Here is a 19,857-nt window from a genome sequence, read left to right as displayed (position 1 = left end):
ATGTTATTTTATGTTTATGCAGTTTACACATTGATTAGTATTATTTGTTATATCACATAAAATAGTGTAATTAACTATTTTCATAATTCTTAGCGCAGCACTTTTTCATACCACATTTTTCCTTGCAAGATTAGATCGCTTACCTAATTTTTTCTATAGGACATATGCACATTTCTTTTTTCAAATAATGTGCAGTAACCTCTACCAACCAATTAGTGAGTGGTATAGATGTCCAGTAACCTCTAACAATAAATAAGTGAGCAGTATTGATGTACAGTAATCTCTAGCAACCAATCAACAAGCAGAAGTCATGTGCTGTAACCTCTAGAAAATAGACAGTGAGCCATAATGTGAGCTGTAACCTCTAGCAGCTAGTCAGTGAGCGGTAATGATACACTGTAACCTCTGGCAACCAATCGCAATTGCTAGCCTGATCTGATTCAGTAAACTGATTTTGAGTCTAGCAGATATTTATTGTATGTCTCAGAGCATGTGGAGAGCGAAATTGCATGGAAGAGGGGGGCCCAAGAAAATGTTTGCCCAGCCCTGTGTGTACCAAGGCAGTGTGAATGGAATACGTGCTAGATCTGAACTTGGATTGTCAGGAGATGTTGTGATGAAGCTGGCCTCCACACTTCCACAAGGTCACAACTACAAGATCTATGCAAACAACAATTTTACCTGCGTCCCACTGATTGTTAAGCTGCTTGACCAGGGAATTCATTACACTGGAACAGCCAGGCAGGAACGCCTTCCCAACTGTAACCTTGATAGTGAGAAAAGCCTAAATAAAAAGGGCAGAGGAAACTTTGGTGTCAGAGTAGACGTGAGCCACAACATCTGTGCAGGGAAATGGTATGACAACAGGGAGGTCACACTTGTGTCATCCTTTGCTGGACCAGAAATGGTGGAGAAGATTCAACGCTGGGACAAAGCCACCAAAAGATATGTTGAAGTTGAGAGGCCTTACATAGGCACTGAATGCTCCCAAGAAAAATATACTAAACAGGAGGCTGTTTCAAGTCCAGTTAGCATCCTCACTCATCCTAGTCGGCACAACTGTCATAAAACCAAAGAGAGGACGACCAGGTTCAGTCCAATTCCACAGACAGGTAGCCACTTGAATGATAGGAAGAGACCAACCACAGAAAATGGCAGTCCTTCAATTGGCACCCCAGCGCCAAAAGGTCAACTGTTCATCCACCAAAAGACATTTGCAAGGACGTGTATGGACATGTCCCTATAAAACCAAGTAGAGGATGCTGCAGACAATGTGGTAAAGGATATACCAACACATTTTGCAGCAAGTGCAATGTCCGCCTCTGCTTCTCATAGGACAAGAACTGCCTTTGGGACTATCATATCTGAGCATGGCTATAAACTAGGGATCGACCGATTATCAGTGATTCACTACTTTTGAAGTTTCAGTATCAGCACAAACGTACCCGGTATTACCGATATTGCTTCAAGGGGTTTTAACAGGGTGATGCATGCAGCTGCAGGCATCATCCCGTACCGTTCTTTAGAGCTTTATTGTAATAACAACCGATGTGGCTCAGCAGCTGCTCGGCTTTTATTACAAGCAGTGGGAGGGGATGAACCCCCCCCTCCCCTCCTGCCTCCTGCCGCCGCTTGCGCGGACTCGCCTGTTCAACCAGGAGTCCCGAGCAACCAGCCGGCACGTCCGCTGGCTGGCCAAAGACCCGAACAAAGCCGGTGCTTTGTTCGGGTCTCGGATCTAGTAACTCAGAAGCGATGTCATGACATCACTTCCCTGGATTACTGACATCTTAAAGGCGCCAGTTTTAAAAAATATAAAGTGTTCAAAATGTCAAGATCAGCTTTTTTTGAACACTTTCAAGTGCAAAGGAGGAGTTTGGGGTCTTATAGACCCCCGACCCCTCCATAAAGAGTACCTGTCACTGCCTGTCACAAGGGATGTCTACATTCCTTGTGACAACAATAACAGTAATTAAAAAAAAAAATTGTAAAGAATTTTTTTCAATGTACAGAATGTCAGCACACAATATCGGCTATCGGCCTGAGAAGTGGCCAAAATATCTGTATCATATCGGCACCGAAAAAACGATATTGGTCGATCCCTACTATAAACATAGCTAAACATAATAAATGTCAAAGTTTTCATTCAATGCAGTAGGTTTGTAAAAATAGTTTAAACATATTTTTATTAATAATTATTTATTATAAAACTATGACTTGCATCACTATTTTGTGATAATTAGTGTATAGATATGTAGGCTACTGATGAAGGACTTAATAAGCAGAAAGCCCTTCATGCTACCAAGCAGGCCCAATGTTGCAAAATTACAACGTTCACCTAAACACGTTCTAAAATTTCAAAAATAATAAATAATAATAATAATAAACCCAGTGATTTCTGCATAGAGGCCTCCTACAACAATATCTAAAAGGCGAAAACATTTTTTTGCAGTTTTCTTCTTTATTTGGGACTTCTGGGGTTTAAGCATGACATGTTAGGTATCTATTTACTTGTAACATTATCTTTTACATTATACAAAAAAATTGGGGTAACCCTTGTGTTTTGTTTTTCTTCTTTAAATTCATTAACCAGTTCCAGACTGCCCACTGCACATTTACTGCGGCAGGGCGGCCCGGCTGCATGAAACAACGTACCTGTACGTTGCCGCTTCTTCCGGGTCTGGGGCGCGCGCCCCCGGCGACCCACTCCCACTGTGATTGGAGGCGATGTCCGCCGGGACCTGCCGATCATTGACAGGAGAGGCAGAATAGCAGTGTCCCTTTATAAACAAGGCAGACCGCCCTTTTGTCAGAGAGGAAGATGGAGATCTTGTGTTTCTGCTAAGCAGGAACACGGATGTCTCTCTTCCTCCAGTTAAACCATCCCCCACACAGTTAGAAAGCACTTCTTAGGAACACACTTAACCCTTAGAATGCCCCTGACGTTAACCCCTTCCCAGCCAGTGTCATTAGTACAGTGAGAGTGCATTTTTTTTTAGCACTGATCACTGTATTATTGTCACTGGTCCCCAAAAACTGTACATACGACCGGTTTTCCCGTTGGAATAAACTCTGAAGGTTTTTCCGATGGAGTTCCGATGGAATTCCGCTCAAGCTGTCTTGCATACACACGGTCACACCAAATTCTGACAGTCCAGAACACGGTGACGTACAACACGTATGACGGAACTAGAAAACGGAAGTTCAATAGCCAGTAGCCAATAGCTTCCATCTCGTACTTGCTTCAGAGCATGCGTCGTTTCTGGTACGTCAGAACAGCACACAGACGAGCGGTTTTCCCGATAGGAATTGGTTCCGTCTGAAAAATTTAGAACATGTTCTCTTTCCAGGTCTGTCAGAATTTTCAACGTAAAAAGTCGGATGGGGCCTACACACGATTGGAATATACAATGAATAGCTCCCGTCTGACTTTTTCTGTCGGACATTCCGCTCGTGTGTATACGACATAAGTGCCCGACTTGTCTGCCGCAATGTGGCAGTCCTGCTAAAAATCGCTGATGACCGCCATTACTAGTAAAAACAAAAATTCCATAAAAACATCCCATAGTTTGTAGACATAATAACTTTTGCGCAAACCAATCAATATACGCTTATTGGGATTTTTTTTTACCAAAAATTTGTAGCAGAATACATATTGGCCTAAATTGATGAAGAAATTAGATTTTTTAAATTTTTTTGATTGGCTATGTGTTATACCAGAAAGTAAAAAATATTGTTTCTTTTTAGACCAGTGACATTTATACAGCGATCAGAGCTAAAAATAGCCACAATTACTGTATAAATGTCACTGGGAGGGAAAGGGTTAACACTAGAGGGTGATCAAGGGGTTAAGTGTTCCCTAGGAGGTGCTTCTAACTGTGGCGGGAGTGTACCGCTGTCGCTGTTCCTGATCACTAGGAACACACGATCTCTCTACTCCCCTGTCAGAATGGGGATCTATTTGTTTACATTGACAGATCCTCATTTTGGCTCTCTGTGAAGCAATCACGGGTGGCCGGCGGGCATCGTGGCATCGGCTCCGATGTCACTCTGCGGGCACGCGCGCACCTGCTATTGCTCTTAAAGCCGCTGACGTACACCTACGGCGATTCACGCAGCCGTGCCGACCTGCCACAGTATAATGACGGCAGCTGGTCGGCAAGAGGTTAGGGTTAACCTGTCACAAACTTGGGTATAATTGAATTTGACACAAGATTTTCCTTAAGAGGAAATTCTCAATCCAATATCTACTCAGGCAGGGACGTCACATCAGGCAGCCCAGGAGGATGATGTGCTTCCATACACACTAGGATGTTAAAGGGGTTGTAAAGGTAATTTTATTTTTTTTTAAAAATAACTAACATGTCATACTTACCTTCACTGTGCAGCTCATTCTGCACAGAGTGGCCCCGAACCTGCTCTTCTGGGGTCCCTCGGCGGCTGTTTCAGCTCCTCCCCGCAAGAATTAACCACCTTAATGCGAGCTCCCTCGCATGGTGGTTAGTTATTGCGGGCGCGCTCCCGTGATACAGCCGGCGGCAATAGCCGCTCACTGTATCACTCGGCCCCGCCCCCCGGCGCGCCGCGTCATCGGATGTGATTGACAGCAGCGCGAGCCAATGGCTGCGCTGCTTTCAATCCATCCACTGCAGCCAATCAGCGACCAGGCTGAGCTGCAATAGAGATGACGGGAACGAGCAGCGGAGATTCGAGGTGTCAGGTAAGTAAAACGGGGGGGCTGGGGGCGGCGGTATTGTCAAAAGTTTTTTCACCTTAATGCATATAATGCATTAAGGTGAAAATTTTTTTACCTTTACAACCCCTTTAAGGATGCTACCATTCTGAATGGAGGGACAGGATCGCAGGCAGTGCTGAACACCGCATTCAAATCGGGGCCTGCAATTTGCGAGTCCTTCTTTGGGTTTTGGTGACTTGGGTTTTGGTTTCACTTTGGTGGTGGGTTGGAGGGAGTTACATTTGGCATTTGTTACTGCCTTCTCTGTTTGTTCAAAAATACCTGGACATCTGGACACCTAATGTCTGGAAAAGCCTGTCCTCTGAATCCTCAATTAGCCACCCACTACCTCAGCCCCAGGCTCTGGTTCATAATTGCTAGGGCAGTTGCAAACTCAAGTTATTTTTCTCCGTATCGGTCTACTTTCAGAGATACCTTTTGTCTGGTATAACTCTCCTTTTGAATTCCCAATTAGACCCCTGCTGCCTCAGGCTTGGGTTAATTACCACTTGGACAGTTGCAACCTAAGATATCTTATTTGCATGCAGAGCTGGTATATTTTTCCAAAGCTGGCTGCTTGTGGAGCTTCTGATTTTAGGTATAATTTTGTGACCTGTATGGGTCTACCTTTCACATTAAGAGGCTGAACTTTCAGTTTCGTTAAGCTGACCATATGTAGCACCCTCCTAGTGTAGAGCAGGCTGCTAGGTAAATTTAGTTTGGCTCCCCTGTAATCAGTAGAGCAGGGATTGATTATTTAGGGCTGATTAGTATTTCTCAAGCTGCTGCTCTGTTACTTCCCCCTGTTTTCTAGAGGATTCTAGAATCACAGTGGGAGGAAGAACAGAGCAGGCAGCCTGAGTATTTATGGGACTCCAGCCAATCCCTGGGGAGGTGTACCCAGAAGGTGGCGAGATAGCCTAGAAATAGTCTGAGGCCTGAGCAGCTAGTGCCGTGTGCCTAGGTCCCGCCCTACTGGAGGTGATCCCTGTGCACAGGCTCTGCCTCTGAGGCAGAATTCTGGAAGCATCCATCAGGAAGACTCAGAGGTCCTAGCTAAGCTTAGCTGGGGAGCCCGTTTGCAAGCGTAATTAAAGGGATCAAGTTGGGTCTGGAGGAGCTCACTGGAGAGAATCAGGAGGAAGTTAAAGGGGAAGAGGCCAGCTGTCTTATGGTGGTGTGAGTCTACATCTACCTCACTAGGAGGAGCCTGGTGGAAATCGGCATGGGGCAACTGATGATCCTGTGGGATGTGAGTGAGAAACCTCATTGCTGAGGAGTCAGTGACTGTGGGTTGCTTTTAAACTCTGGATGGGGTACCAGTCACTTTCAGCTTAGAGATCCTGTGGAACTTTCCTCTCAGTATTGTGCACCAGAAAGCCAAGGAATCCTCAAGTTGTTAAATTCTACAGTTTGTTATTATTACATGCCCCCCTTCCTATCCCAGTTCATTGTTCCCAATAAAAACTCTAAAAGGAATCCCTAAACTGCTTCTTTGAGCCCGAAGAGAAATGAGGAAAATGTTGTGTGCCTGGCTGAGTGTGATCCAAGGAGGAAATAACTGCAATCACCAGCATCTCCTAAGGAGTTGTGCTACACACATATGGATCTAAATTTGTCTGGTTCAGCAGGTACCAGATGAATTTTTATTCATGTATAGCCACTGTGGTTGAATAGAAGTTGATTTAGCGATCAGCTTTTGTTCAACCTCCCTGTTGGAAAACAAAGCATTCTATCAATGCTGCAGGCTATAGACTGCACCACTGATCTGAATAGTCTGATGGTGGTGAAGTCTCCCCATTGTCAGAATACAAAGACACAGAAGGGAGGATTCCCCCATCCACCTCAAAAGTGTGAAAGTTGGAATCTAGTCCGTTTTTTTTGGATCAACCCACTGGTTGAACAAAAAAAACTGACTCATCTATGGCCAGCCTTAGTCCCTCCCGTCTGTAACCCTCCTTGCACAATTACTTTGGAGGAGAAGGTTGAAAAGGCTATTTCCTCTTCTGACTTCTCTTTGGAGGAAGGGCAGACCATTGTACCTTCTAGTGAACCAGGTGAAGATGCGCGACCTTACACCATATAGATTTTTATTACAGGTTTTTGTGGTTTAGAGGACCCTACCCTTCCCCTTTCGTTCCCATGGTTCAGGGGGTTCCTAACCTGCAAGTGAGTCCTACTCCCCATGCGCAGACTCCTCTCTTCTCAAGTGAGGGGTTTGTTAGCAGTTGTAACTACCTGCACCCAAGACATTTGGATATATCTACTTTTCCCCCTGTTTCAGGTTTTCTGACCCACCATCCTCTCCACTACACTCTGGTGCACCTATGCTATCTGCTTTGCTGTGGGCAGTTAGCACTTCCTGTTTGTTTCCCCTTCCCTTTGCCCTCTTCAGTCTTTGCTATATTCAGGGACCTTCGCCATAGTAGGGTACCCAGATAACCAGATAACTTCTTCTTAAGGGAGCAGTTGGCACAAACTTCTTAAGTTCAGATATGATGTGTGACGTCATCACGCACATCAGCTGCGCCTGGAGGATCGGAACTTGTTTTCATCATGTTTTATGTTTGACGGTATATTATCATGCAAGTGCGCATTTTCTATTTTTAGCAAAGAGGAGATTCGCAGTTTTCCAAATGAGTCCATGATCACCGACTGACTGTCCATTCATGCCTGAGCATAGTAATCTGTGCCTCTGTGTCTTGTCCATTCATCTTCAATGCAGCTGAGGCTGCAGAGTAAGGGACTGGGGAATCTGTGTCCTCAGTTCCTTTCTGTGTCTCAAAGGGGAGATGTCAGGGGTCTCTCATGAAAGCCCCCCCTAACAGGGCTGACAAATCAAAATAAAAAAAAAAAAAAAGAGAGAATAATAAATAATTAAAGATAAAATTGTAACACTGACACTGTCCACTTATTTACAGCATTGTAAAAAAAATAACAAAAAATATAAGAATTGTAAAAAATAATAAAAAAACAAATTCTAAAAAATTAAATTGGAAAAATAAATAAAAATAAAAAACGACTGACACAGTCCATGCCTCATCAGTGCCACCTATTAGTGCCCATCAGTGCTGCATATTAGTGCCACTGTCACATGACATTAAAAAAAGTATTGGTAATCGGTATCGGCGAGTACTTGTAAAAAGTATCTTGTACTCGGTCTTACAAAAGTGGCATCGGTGCAACCCTAGTAAATGCTTTGAAAACGATTGCTTTGTACACTGTTTGTATAGAAGCCAAAGCCCATGAGAACAAAGCTACAGAAGCTCCGTAAGCCCACACTGTATTCTAACAACCCTTTATTAAAAAAAAAAAATTAGACCTGTCCTCAATTTCCATCTTAAAATGTCAGTCTTCTAGTCCATGCTTATAAAGGTAAAATTCAGCTCAACATCCCATAAGTCTCTGTGGCGCAATCGGTTAGCGCGTTCGGCTGTTAACCGAAAGGTTGGTGGTTCAAGCCCACCCAGGGACGTAAAGATTTTTTTTTTTCCTCCATCTGCCTAATCAGAGAGACGCATTTAATTTCTCCAAATATCACTCTATTGGACACATTTTCAATTAAGCTCAGTTAAAGCTTCATTTAATTTAACCCTTTTGCTGCCAGGGCTTTTTTTGTGTGTACACATGTAAAAATGCACTACTTAAACCTAGTGGACATCACATGACGTCCTGGACTTTAAGAGGTTACATCTGAACGATGCCTGAGCTGCTTGATTGCTTTTACAGGCAGCAGGAGGGGACGTCCCTCCCTCTCACGGCTCTTCCGTGCTTCTCCCGGCTCGCCCTTGCGATCGGGGAGCTGGAGAATGAATCGGCCGGCGGCGGCGGAGGCTGTTTGCCATAAAGCTGACCGAGTACCAGATGGTCCCGGGCCATCTCTATGACCCTCGGACGCCAGGAGCGACGTCATGACATCAGTTCTGGTGGTGGCAGATGTAAACACTGCCGTTTTTTTTAGTTGGAAAGCAAAGATCGCTTTTAAATTTTTATTTTGATCTCAGACTTTCCAGCATAGAGGAGAGATGGGGGGACTTATAGACCCCCCATCTCTCCATAAAGAGGACCTGTCACGCACCATTCCTATTACAAGGGACGTTTACATTCCTTGTAATAAGAATAAAAATGATCAATAAATATAATTGTTTTAAGGGAAAGTGTAAAAATAAAAATAAAATAAACAATAAAAAAAAAAGTTTTGAAGCACCCCCCCATCCCCTCGTTCTCGCACACAGAAGTGAATGCATACGTAGGTCGCGCCAGCATATGTAAATGGCGTTCAAACCACACATTTGAAGTATAGACCTCCTCTGTTACTCCTCTGTAACATTTTGAGGAAAAACATTTTTTATACTTACCGGAATCGCCCTGTTGCTATGTAGTCCTCCTAATCTGCCACTTCCTTTTCCACGGAGCTCCTCGTCACTTCCTCCCTCGCCTGTGCTCCTGGGAAATGATCATCATTTCCCAGGAGTCTGTGGGCAGGACTGTGATCGGAAATCGCGTTATTTCCTGATGTGTTTATCTATGTTGCCATAACAATGGGGCGGAACCTTCCTCCGCCGCCGCTCGTTGCTATGGCAACTTTAGAAACAAATTGGCGATACGGCCGCCGGTGAATCGCGCATGCGTGAGATCAAGAGGTGCATGCTGGTTACCCAGCATGCACCTCTCCTAAGCTTATCCTTAGGGAGTTATCGATTGGGCTTCACAGGCCCACAATTATGATGGCAACGGCCACAACAGGAGAGAAAAACTTGTGAGTATAACATTTTTACTTTAGCAATATCCATTATTAAAATTATATAATCTTTTTTTAATTTAATAATTGAATATGCTCCGATCAATTAAGAAAATCAATTAAGATCAATTAAGAAAAATAAATAAAATGTTGCCGGAACTCTGCTTTAAGTACCGAAGTTTGGCGCCGTTCCACGAGTGTGCGCAATTTGAAAGCGTGACATGTTAGGTATCTATTTACTCGGCGTAACATCATCTTTCACATTATACAAAAAAATTAAGGTAACTTTAGTGTTTTGATTTTTTTTTTTAAATTCACAAAATTGTATTTTTTTTCCCCCCAAAATATTGCGTTTGAGAAATCGCTGTGCAAATACCGTGTGACATGAAAAATTGCAATGTCCTCCATTTTATTCCCTAGGGTCTCTGCTAAAAAAAAACATATATAATGTTATGTTTGGGGGTTTCTAGCAAAAAAAAATAAAAAAATAATTTTTACATGTCGGAGAGAAGTGCCAGAATAGGCTTGGGCTGGAAGAGGTTAAAGAGGAGTTCCAGTCTTGGGGGGGGGGCATTCAAATACAAATACTGCAGCTGCTGTGGCACCCAAAGCTGATCTGTCCATCGGCTCCGGGGTACAGGCGCCGCCATCTTCACTTTCCTTGCTGCTTCACTGCCTATTTCCTACTGCGCATGCATGAGTCGCGCTGTGCTTTCTGAATGGTCCCGCTGTCTTCTGGGACCTGTGAAGGAGGAGGGGCCTGAAATGATGTAGATCGCCACACAACGATTGCGGCGATCTTACCCAGAGCGGGAGCGAGAACCTGGTCTTGACAGGTATCCTATCCCCCCCCCCACCCCCAAAGGTGCCAAATGTGGCAGCGGAGGGGGGGGGGGAGGAAGCAAACAAGCATAGCTTCCTCTTTTGGGTGGCGCTCTGCATTAAGCCTAAAGTATTAGTTAAACTTCCCAAAAACATGATATATTTCCTGAAAGCAGAGACCCCGGAGAATAAAATGGTTATAGCTGCAATTTTTTTATGTCACTTAATATTAGCACAACTTTTCATTAAACCCAAATTTTATAAATAAATGCACTAATGTTAATCTTAGTACATGCAAACACAATATATGACTCTTTTTAAAAGCCTTTACCAGGTTATCAGTTTAGAGTTAACGTGGTTATAAAGGCTGAAGGTTTTTTTTACCACCTGCCGACCGCCCGCCGTCAATTGATGGCAGTAGAATGGCATACCTGCCCAAATAGCCGTAGCTGTACGGCGGGTGCTTTAAGGAGTATAGGGGGCGCGCGCGCAGCATGACATGGGAGCCAATGCGCATGGCCAGCGGCCGCAGTGGCCGCCGCCTACCCGCGATTGCTCCTGAGAAGGACAGAACGGAGATCTGTCAATGTAAACATACAGATCTCCATTCTGTCAGGGGTGAGGAGACTGATCTGTTGTTCCTACTGCTTAGGAACAACGATCGGTCTCCTCCCCAGGCAGTCCCACCCCCCCACCGCTATAAACACTCCTTAGGACATGCATATAAAGTGGTTGTAAACACTTTACAACCACTTTATACTACAGGCAAGCCTATAATTAGGCTTACCTGTAGCTACACTGGATATCTCCTAAACCTGCACGGTTTAGGAGATATCCCCTGTATTTGCATGTTCCGACGTCATCGGCACATGCGCACTTAAGCAAACTGAAGCAATGGCACGTACGTGCCGTTGCTTCAGTTGGACTGTGCCGTTACCAGCAGCTCCCGCGCGCATGTGCGGGAGTGATGTCATCGCGGCTCTGGCCAATCAGAGCACCGGAGCCAGGATACCCGGAAGTAACCCTCCCGTAGAGATGTCGGTCGCCGGAGCGGTGAACGAGGACCGCTTTGGGGGCTTCGATCTCAGGTAAGTAATGCATAATGAGCTAGTAAGCTATGCATATTAGCTCATTATGTCTTTGTCTTGCAGTTTTTTCTTTTTTTGGAATTTTTTAGAAGGGTTTACAACCACTTTAACCCCTTGATCGCCCCCCTAGTTTCAACCCCTTCCCTGCCAGTGACATTTATACAGTAATCAGTGGCTATTTTTAGCCCTGCTCGCTGTATAAATGGCAATGGTCCCAAAATAGTGTCAGATCTGTCCGCCGCAATGTCGCAGTCCTGCTAAAAATCACAGATCGCCCCACCATTACTATTAAAAAGAAATAAATAATAAAAATTCCCTCATTTGTAGACGGTATAAGCTTTTGTGCAAACCAATCAATATACGCCTATTGCAATTTTTTGTATCAAAAATATGTAGAAGAATACATATCGGCCTAAACTGAGGAAGAAATTACGGTAGTTTTTTTAAAAAAATTTGTGGGATATTTATTATAGCAAAAAGTAAAAAATATTGCTTTTTTTCAAAATTGTCAGTGTTTTTTTGTTTATAGCGCATAAAATAAAAACCGCAGAGGTGATCAAATACCACCAAAATAAAGCTCTGTTTGTGGGAAAAAAAGGAGGTCAATTTTGTTTGGGTACAACGTCGCACGACCGCGCAATTATCAGTTAAAGCGATGCAGTGCTGTATCGCAAAAAAATGGCCTGGTCAGGAACCAGGTAAATCCTTTCAGGGCTGAAGTGGTTAACTGAAGGTTTTTATGAAGGTAAAAAACGTTCTGTGTGCTGCTCCCCCCTCGCAGCCCCCCAATACTCACCTAAGCCTCCATTTAATCCAGCGATGTGTTTGGGAGCCTTGACTGTCCCTAGTCTCTCTCTCTTCACTGGCTGGGACACGGCTGCAGGAGCAGCCACTGTTGTCAATCACAGCCAGTGAGCCAATGAGGAGAGAGCAGGGGGCGGGGCCAAGCCTCGGCTCTATATGTCTTTTGGATGCATAGAACGGGGCTCGGGAGCAAGTACACACCAGTGCGCCCATAGCAAGCGGCTTGCTATGGGCGCACTGGTCAAGGGGAAGGAGCCAGGAGCGCCGCTGTGAGACCAGAGAAGAAGAGGATCAGGGCTGCTCTGTGCAAAACCATTGTAATGTTTATTATTTAGAAAAAAAAAGCTATGCTTTTAATATCACTTTACCTGAAAATGATTGCTCTAGAATCATCGATCTCACCACAGCATGTGCAGCGATATCTAAAATGTACGGCACAATACTTTTCATATGTAGGCGCACCTGATGTGCCCATTGACATTCGTAAGTCTGTGTATGTGGGGCTTTGCAAAAGATTTTCTTTCTTTTTTTGTTATTAATTTTAGCTTTCATTTTTTAAGCTGTTTACTCAACTTTTTTTTAATTTTTTATTATTATTAACTTCCTTTCTATCACATAGGAGGTTGACATTAGTACAAGTGGCAGGTTCTCTTTAAGGAGATATCACCTCTGCACTTCATTAAAGCTGATCAAGCACAGATTAAAATTAAAAAAATAGAATATTTGTGCATTTAAAAAAAAAAAAAACACTTGGAGAATGCGGGCATCGATCCCGCTACCTCTCACATGCTAAGCGAGCGCTCTACCATTTGAGCTAATTCCCCTTCATGTGAAATAGTGAAAGGGTTAGAAGGGGGATGCCTACTGGTGGCTTTCTGACACATGACAATGTGTATAATAATAATAATATTAATAATAAAACAGGATTTATATAGCGCAGTTTGCGCAGCGCTTTACAATGTAGAGCGGGGGACGGTACAATTACAATACAGTTCAATACAGAAGCAGGGAAGGGAGCAGGGAGCTAATACAAAAGGTAATGGCTGCAGGGGGATAAAGACTTCTTTTATTTGCTCTCCTTTGGTATGTTAAATATACCATTGAAAGCATCTCAGTATAACATTTTAAAAAGTGCATAAAAATATAAGTTGGTCCTTGAGAAAGAAACTTGAAGCAGTATTAAGCCAAAAATGTAATATAATGAAAAAAAAATATGGAAGGATTCCCCCAAAAAGTTATATAATTGAAGTATGTGAGCCACCGGCGCAAAAAATACAAAAATTATATAAGTGTAACCTAACTAATGTGAAATTATTGTTTGCTGCAGTCAAAAATGGAGGCTGTGCACTTTATATGGTGTCTCCCATACTAGAAAATGCAATATAATGCAGCTTAACAATGATTAGATGTGATGGCTGCAGTTGTTTTTTTTTTTTAATTATTATACAGGATTTATATAGCGCCGACAGTTTGCGCAGCGCTTTACAACAGTAGGGCAGACAGTATAATTACAATACAATTCAATACAGGAGGAATCAGAGGGCCCTGCTGGTTAGAGCTTACAATCTAGGAGGGAGGGTCAAGAGATACAAAATGTAATAACTGGGGAGGATGAGCTGATGAAGAAAATGTAAACAATGTTACATTGTATCCCTCTATCTCTTGTCTGAACAATATTTATAAACAATGCTACATGTTACACTATTTAACTACATTGTATCCCTCTATCTCCTATCCAAAAAAATGTTTATAAACAATGTTACATTGTATCCCTCTATCTCCATGGCATGTTACATTGTATCCCTCTATCTCTTGTCTGAACAATATTTATAAACAATTTTACATGTTACACTATTTACCCAGTTCCCATCCAGGCCAATTCTGACATTTCTCTCCTACATGTAAAATTCATTCATTCATTTTTTTGCTAGAAAATTACATAGAACCCCCAAACATTATATATATTTTTTTAGCAAAGACCCTAGAGAATACGATGGCGGTCATTGCAACTTTTTATCTCACGCGGTATTTGCACAGCAATTTTTCGAGCACTTTTTTTTTGGAAGAAAAAAACAGTTTCGTGCTTTAAAAAAAAACAAAACAGTAAAGTAAATTTTTTTTGCATAATGTGAAAGATTAAGTTACGCTGAGTAAATAGATACCTAACATGTCACGCTTCAAAATTGCACACGCTCATGGAATGGTGCCAAACTTCGGTACGTAAAAATCCCCATAGACGACGCTTTAAAATTTTTTACTGGTTACATGTTTTGAGTTACAGCAGAGATCTAGATCTAGAATTATTGCTCTCGCTCTAACGTTTGCAGTGATACCTCACATGTGTGGTTTGAACACTGTTTTCATATGTGGGCGGGACTTACGTATGCGTTCGCTTCTGCGTGCGAGAACACAGGGACAGGGGCGCTTAATTTTTTTTTTTTTTTATCATTGTTAATTTTATTTTTATTTTTATTTTTTTAGTTTGACACTTAAAAAAAAAAAAAAAAAATTGATCACTTTTATTCCTATTACAAGGAAACATCCCTTGTAATAGGAATATGGCATGATCGGTCCTCTTTACAGTGAGATATGGGGGTCAATAAGACCCCACATCTCACCTCTAGGCTGGGAAGCCTGAAATAAAAAAAAAAAATTAACAATCATGGCTTCCCAGCCGAGGCGGCGCCATTCGTTTGAATGCAGAGGCCGGGCGTGACGTCATAACATTGCGCCCGGCCTCCAAACGATCATAGAGACTCCGGCGACCATCTGGTCCACCAGAAATCTCTATGATCACCATCCGGGGCTGGCGGATCCTGTCTCTGACTCACCGATGGAAGTGGTGAGTTGGTAGAAACACCAGAGGGTGGCGGGGGGCGTCCCCTCTCGCCGCCCGTAAGAACGGTCAAGCGGCGAAACAGTAGCTATGATCATTCTTATGGTGTAGGGAATTGCCGGCACTAAAAGATGATATCTGTATCATGTCTGTAGCTGCAGGCATCCTTCAGATATACCCCCGCAAAGTCAAGGACGTCCCTGGACATACCTTGGGTGGGAAGTGGATAACTACATTGTATCCCTCTATCTACTATCTGAAAAATTATTATAAACAATGTTACATTGTATCCCTCTATCTCTTGTCTGAACAATATTTATAAACAATGTTACATTGTATCCCTCTATCTCTTGTCTGAACAATATTTATAAACAATGTTACATTGTACAGTCCATCTCTTGTCTGAAATTAATATATTGATTGGGGCTAATACCATATTAAATAGGAGAGACTATTAAAAAAGCCTTACTGATATCATTAGCAGATTAAAGCTTATCCCTTTTGATCTGCTGATAAATAAAACAGAGTAGATACAAAAGTAACAATGTTACTTTGTCTCTAATACTGCTTTATCTGAATAACTAGAATTAACAAAAAGGAATAGATTGATTGGGGCAGACTCTATAGGAGCGACTATTAACAAAAATACCTTTAACACACCTTCTGCTTGTCAGGTCACAGTATAAGATTAAAGTATTTGTAACATTTTCTAATGCTACGCTGAATGATCACCGCAGCTGCATTTAATTAAGTTTAATTAATAAATGGTGGCTAATTAATAATGTTTTTAAAAACAATACTAAAATGCTTCTGATCATCAAAGAGTTAACCACACAAACTTCTTTTTTTTATCTTGCCTAAATGGGTGGAAAATGTGACATCTTGATTAGAATACACACTGCGACAAGAAAAGCAGGTATGCAACAAGTGTCAAAGCAGAGTCAGAGAGGGGAATTAGCTCAAATGGTAGAGCGCTCGCTTAGCATGTGAGAGGTAGCGGGATCGATGCCCGCATTCTCCAACTGTTTTGGTAATTTTATTTAGTTTGTTATTTATAGTATTTTGTTACTAACGTACCTTGATTCATTTTTGGAAAAAAAAAAACAACATCCAAATTCTAATTGTGTGTGTGTGTATATATATATATATATATATATATATATATATATATATATATATATATATATATATATATTATATATAGATAGATAGATTTTATTCTTGGACTGTGCAGAAAAATTTAGGTTTGGTGCTATATACTAGCAGAATATATGGCACAACAAAGTATCATGCAAAAAACGAAATATATGTGAGAATGTATGTGAGAATGTAAATCACATATGATGACTGACAGGTGTAAAAGCCATTGATTATTATCTTATTATTAGTTCTAGGATGACAGAAATTGTTGCCCTTAATCATTAGGTTACATTGGATGCAATTAAGGCAGGGGTAACAGCCCTTCCTTTTACTACCGAGAAAAGTCATTCTTTTCTCCTCCTGCCTATCAGGTTTAAATTCAGATCATACCAAAAGATCGTGCAAGGTTTTATTGCGCCGATATGCTTTCATGGGAGTTAATTGAAACTCCTCTACCTGAGGATATGATCGTTTCAGTATCGTCCAATGTTTTCTCAATACATTAAAGATCCTATCACTGTAACTATTAAATTGAAAGACAAATGGAATCCTAGGTTTGTCAGATGAATATCTCTTCTTATTGGAGATCTTAATAGGGTTCAAAATTTTATTTAATTCCTGTCTAATTAGACCTTCTGGATAGCCCCGCTCCTTAAATTTAGAAGCACATTTCATCTAGTCTCTGATCTCTTATTGCAGTATCACTCACAATCCGCATCACTCTGAGAAGTTGGCTTCTAATGATAGAGTTGAAGACGTGGGGGGGATGGTAACTGTCATATCTTAGTAACTGGTTCCTGTCTGTGGGTTTAGTATATATGTCAGTTTCAATCCGTCCTTGTTTTGTGTATGCCCGTATATCTAGAAAGGGGACTGAATCCCCGCCAATGTGGATTTTAAACTGAATATTTGGTGAAATACTGTTAATCATCTCATCAAAGGTTTTAAGTGATTCAATGTTGCCCCGCCATATGGCAAAAATGTCATCTATATAGCGCCACCAGGTGGCGCAATGTTCCCGAAAAATATCATTAACAAAAACATATTTCTGCTCAAAATCATGCATAAATGAACAAGCATATGGCGGGGCAACATTGGAACCCATAGCAACCCCCGTCAATTGCACATAGTAACGATCCCTGAAAAGAAAATAGTTATTATATAAGATCAACTTAAATAACTTTTCAAAGAAGGCAATCTGAGCTTCTGAGTACTCGTGACAGTTCTTAATTAGGCTCAATGCTGCTTCGATGCCATCCACATGAGGAATTGATGTATATAGACTTCTTATATCCCAAGTGACAAGGATACATTCATCTTGAATTTGTGGTAGGTCCCTAATTTTGGTCAGAAAGTCACCAGAGTCCTTGATGTAGGATGGGGTAGTTTTCACCAAAGGTGATAACACTCTATCCAATAATTTAGCCGTGGGTACAAAAATCGAATCTCTCCCCGATACAATCGGGCGTCCCGGTGGGGAATGTTTGTCCTTATGGATCTTGGGGAGTATGTACAAGACCGGGATGCGGGTATGTGTTGGTAACAGAAATTCATACAGGTCATGTGAAATTAACCCTTCTTTAAATGCTGGTTTTACAATACTCTCCAAGATCTTTCTAATACTCCATGTGGGATCCGATTGTAGAGGTTTATACACTGTGTCATCATCCAATTGTCGCTTGATCTCATTCTCGTACGCCTGAGGGTCCATAATGAATACCGAACCCCCTTTATCAGCAGGTTTACAAATAATATCTTTCCGTTAGGGCAATAAGATAAACCACGGTTAAAAAGTCCTACCTCATCCGATGACAGGACCCGCCTGGAGATATTATGTACTAGGTCTCCCTTGATCGGCCACAGTTGCCTCGTGTATTGCGATATCTGTCGTGACTCCCTTCTCTGTTGTAATGGGACCTGGTTTGCATCCGAGTGGTGGACAATTCTCTCCGATCTGTTTGTAAAAAATTAGATGAGGAATCAGTGTCTGTATTGGCTGAAGAATTGTCGGACATTTCTCTCCTGTGGCTTCCATAATCACTACGACCTCGTCGATTATATGGACGTGGCCATCGGTATACCTGGTTCCTCTCATAATCCTCAATGTCCCGATCAAATTTGTTGCGTTTTCTGGTCTCTAGTTCGCAACGATATTTGTTAATACTTTCATCAGCCAGCTCTTTACACTTGTTAAACTCCTCCAAAGTCATTGCTGTACGCAATTCTGATTCAATCTTGGTAAGTTGTTCCGACAATGAAGCCAATTCCTTGTGTATGAATGAAATGGTCAAAGTCATTAGGTCAAATGAGCATTTGTTAAGAATCTGCATGAATGTGCTCTTGAACTCATCGTTATCACTAAATAGGGTAGGGGCCAATCGCACCCTCAAACCTCTAGGAATCCGTTGCACTCGATGGTATTCAGCTAAAGTTAGCCCGTGCAATTCCAGAGATGTATGTTTCCTTCTTAATTTTTCCCATGTACGAGAATTGTAAACAGGGGTGGAACCAGGTATACCGATGGCCACGTCCATATAATCGACGAGGTCGTAGTGATTATGGAAGCCACAGGAGAGAAATGTCCGACAATTCTTCAGCCAATACAGACACTGATTCCTCATCTAATTTTTTACAAACAGATCGGAGAGAATTGTCCACCACTCGGATGCAAACCAGGTCCCGTTACAACAGAGAAGGGAGTCACGACAGATATCGCAATACACGAGGCAACCGTGGCCGATCAAGGGAGACCTAGTACATAATATCTCCAGGCGGGTCCTGTCATCGGATGAGGTAGGACTTTTTAACCGTGGTTTATCTTATTGCCCTAAGAGCCATCTAGATCCATTCCAGTTAGATCAAGACCTATATCGCCTATTCCGTAATATTAGATGGAAGGTCCATTTTCTTCACAAACCATTTGTCCATAATGACATACCTGAAGGGAGGTTGAATAATAAAAGTCTGGGACTGGTGATGAAATCTAAATCTGTTCCCTCCACTACTTACGTACCTGTTGAGATGTTTGTACAGGAGGTCACCCGAGATGTGAAACGTTTAATACAACAAGTGGACTTTAAAGATCATGTACCCAACAACTTGTCCCCCATGAAAGAATAACGCTGCGGGAATTAACTAAACGGAAAGATATTATTTGTAAACCTGCTGATAAAGGGGGTTCGGTAGTCATTATGGACCCTCAGGCGTACGAGAATGAGATCAAGCGACAATTGGATGATGACACAGTGTATAAACCTCTACAATCGGATCCCACATGGAGTATTAGAAAGATCTTGGAGAGTATTGTAAAACCAGCATTTAAAGAAGGGTTAATTTCACATGACCTGTATGAATTTCTGTTACCAACACATACCCGCATCCCGGTCTTGTACATACTCCCCAAGATCCATAAGGACAAACATTCCCCACCGGGACGCCCGATTGTATCGGGGAGAGATTCGATTTTTGTACCCACGGCTAAATTATTGGATAGAGTGTTATCACCTTTGGTGAAAACTACCCCATCCTACATCAAGGACTCTGGTGACTTTCTGACCAAAATTAGGGACCTACCACAAATTCAAGATGAATGTATCCTTGTCACTTGGGATATAAGAAGTCTATATACATCAATTCCTCATGTGGATGGCATCGAAGCAGCATTGAGCCTAATTAAGAACTGTCACGAGTA

General features: G+C 42.1%; 1 protein-coding gene across 1 annotated transcript in view; it reads right to left on the bottom strand.

Annotated features, from left to right (window-relative positions):
- The window catches only part of SRPX2 (sushi repeat containing protein X-linked 2), a 115,040-nt gene extending 105,864 nt beyond the window's left edge, over positions 1 to 9,176 (bottom strand). The window contains exon 1 of the mRNA XM_073598153.1: positions 9,094 to 9,176. The gene's annotated coding sequence lies outside the window, so the exon portion shown is untranslated. The remainder of the gene's footprint in view (positions 1 to 9,093) is intronic.
- Positions 9,177 to 19,857: the final 10,681 nt, after the last annotated feature.

This window comes from Aquarana catesbeiana, linkage group LG09, assembly GCF_042186555.1.
Source record: "Aquarana catesbeiana isolate 2022-GZ linkage group LG09, ASM4218655v1, whole genome shotgun sequence".
NCBI classification, from domain to species: Eukaryota; Metazoa; Chordata; class Amphibia; order Anura; family Ranidae; genus Aquarana; species Aquarana catesbeiana.
The sequence above is the reverse complement of the archived record's forward strand: the minus strand, read 5'-3'. Positions and strand labels throughout refer to the sequence as shown.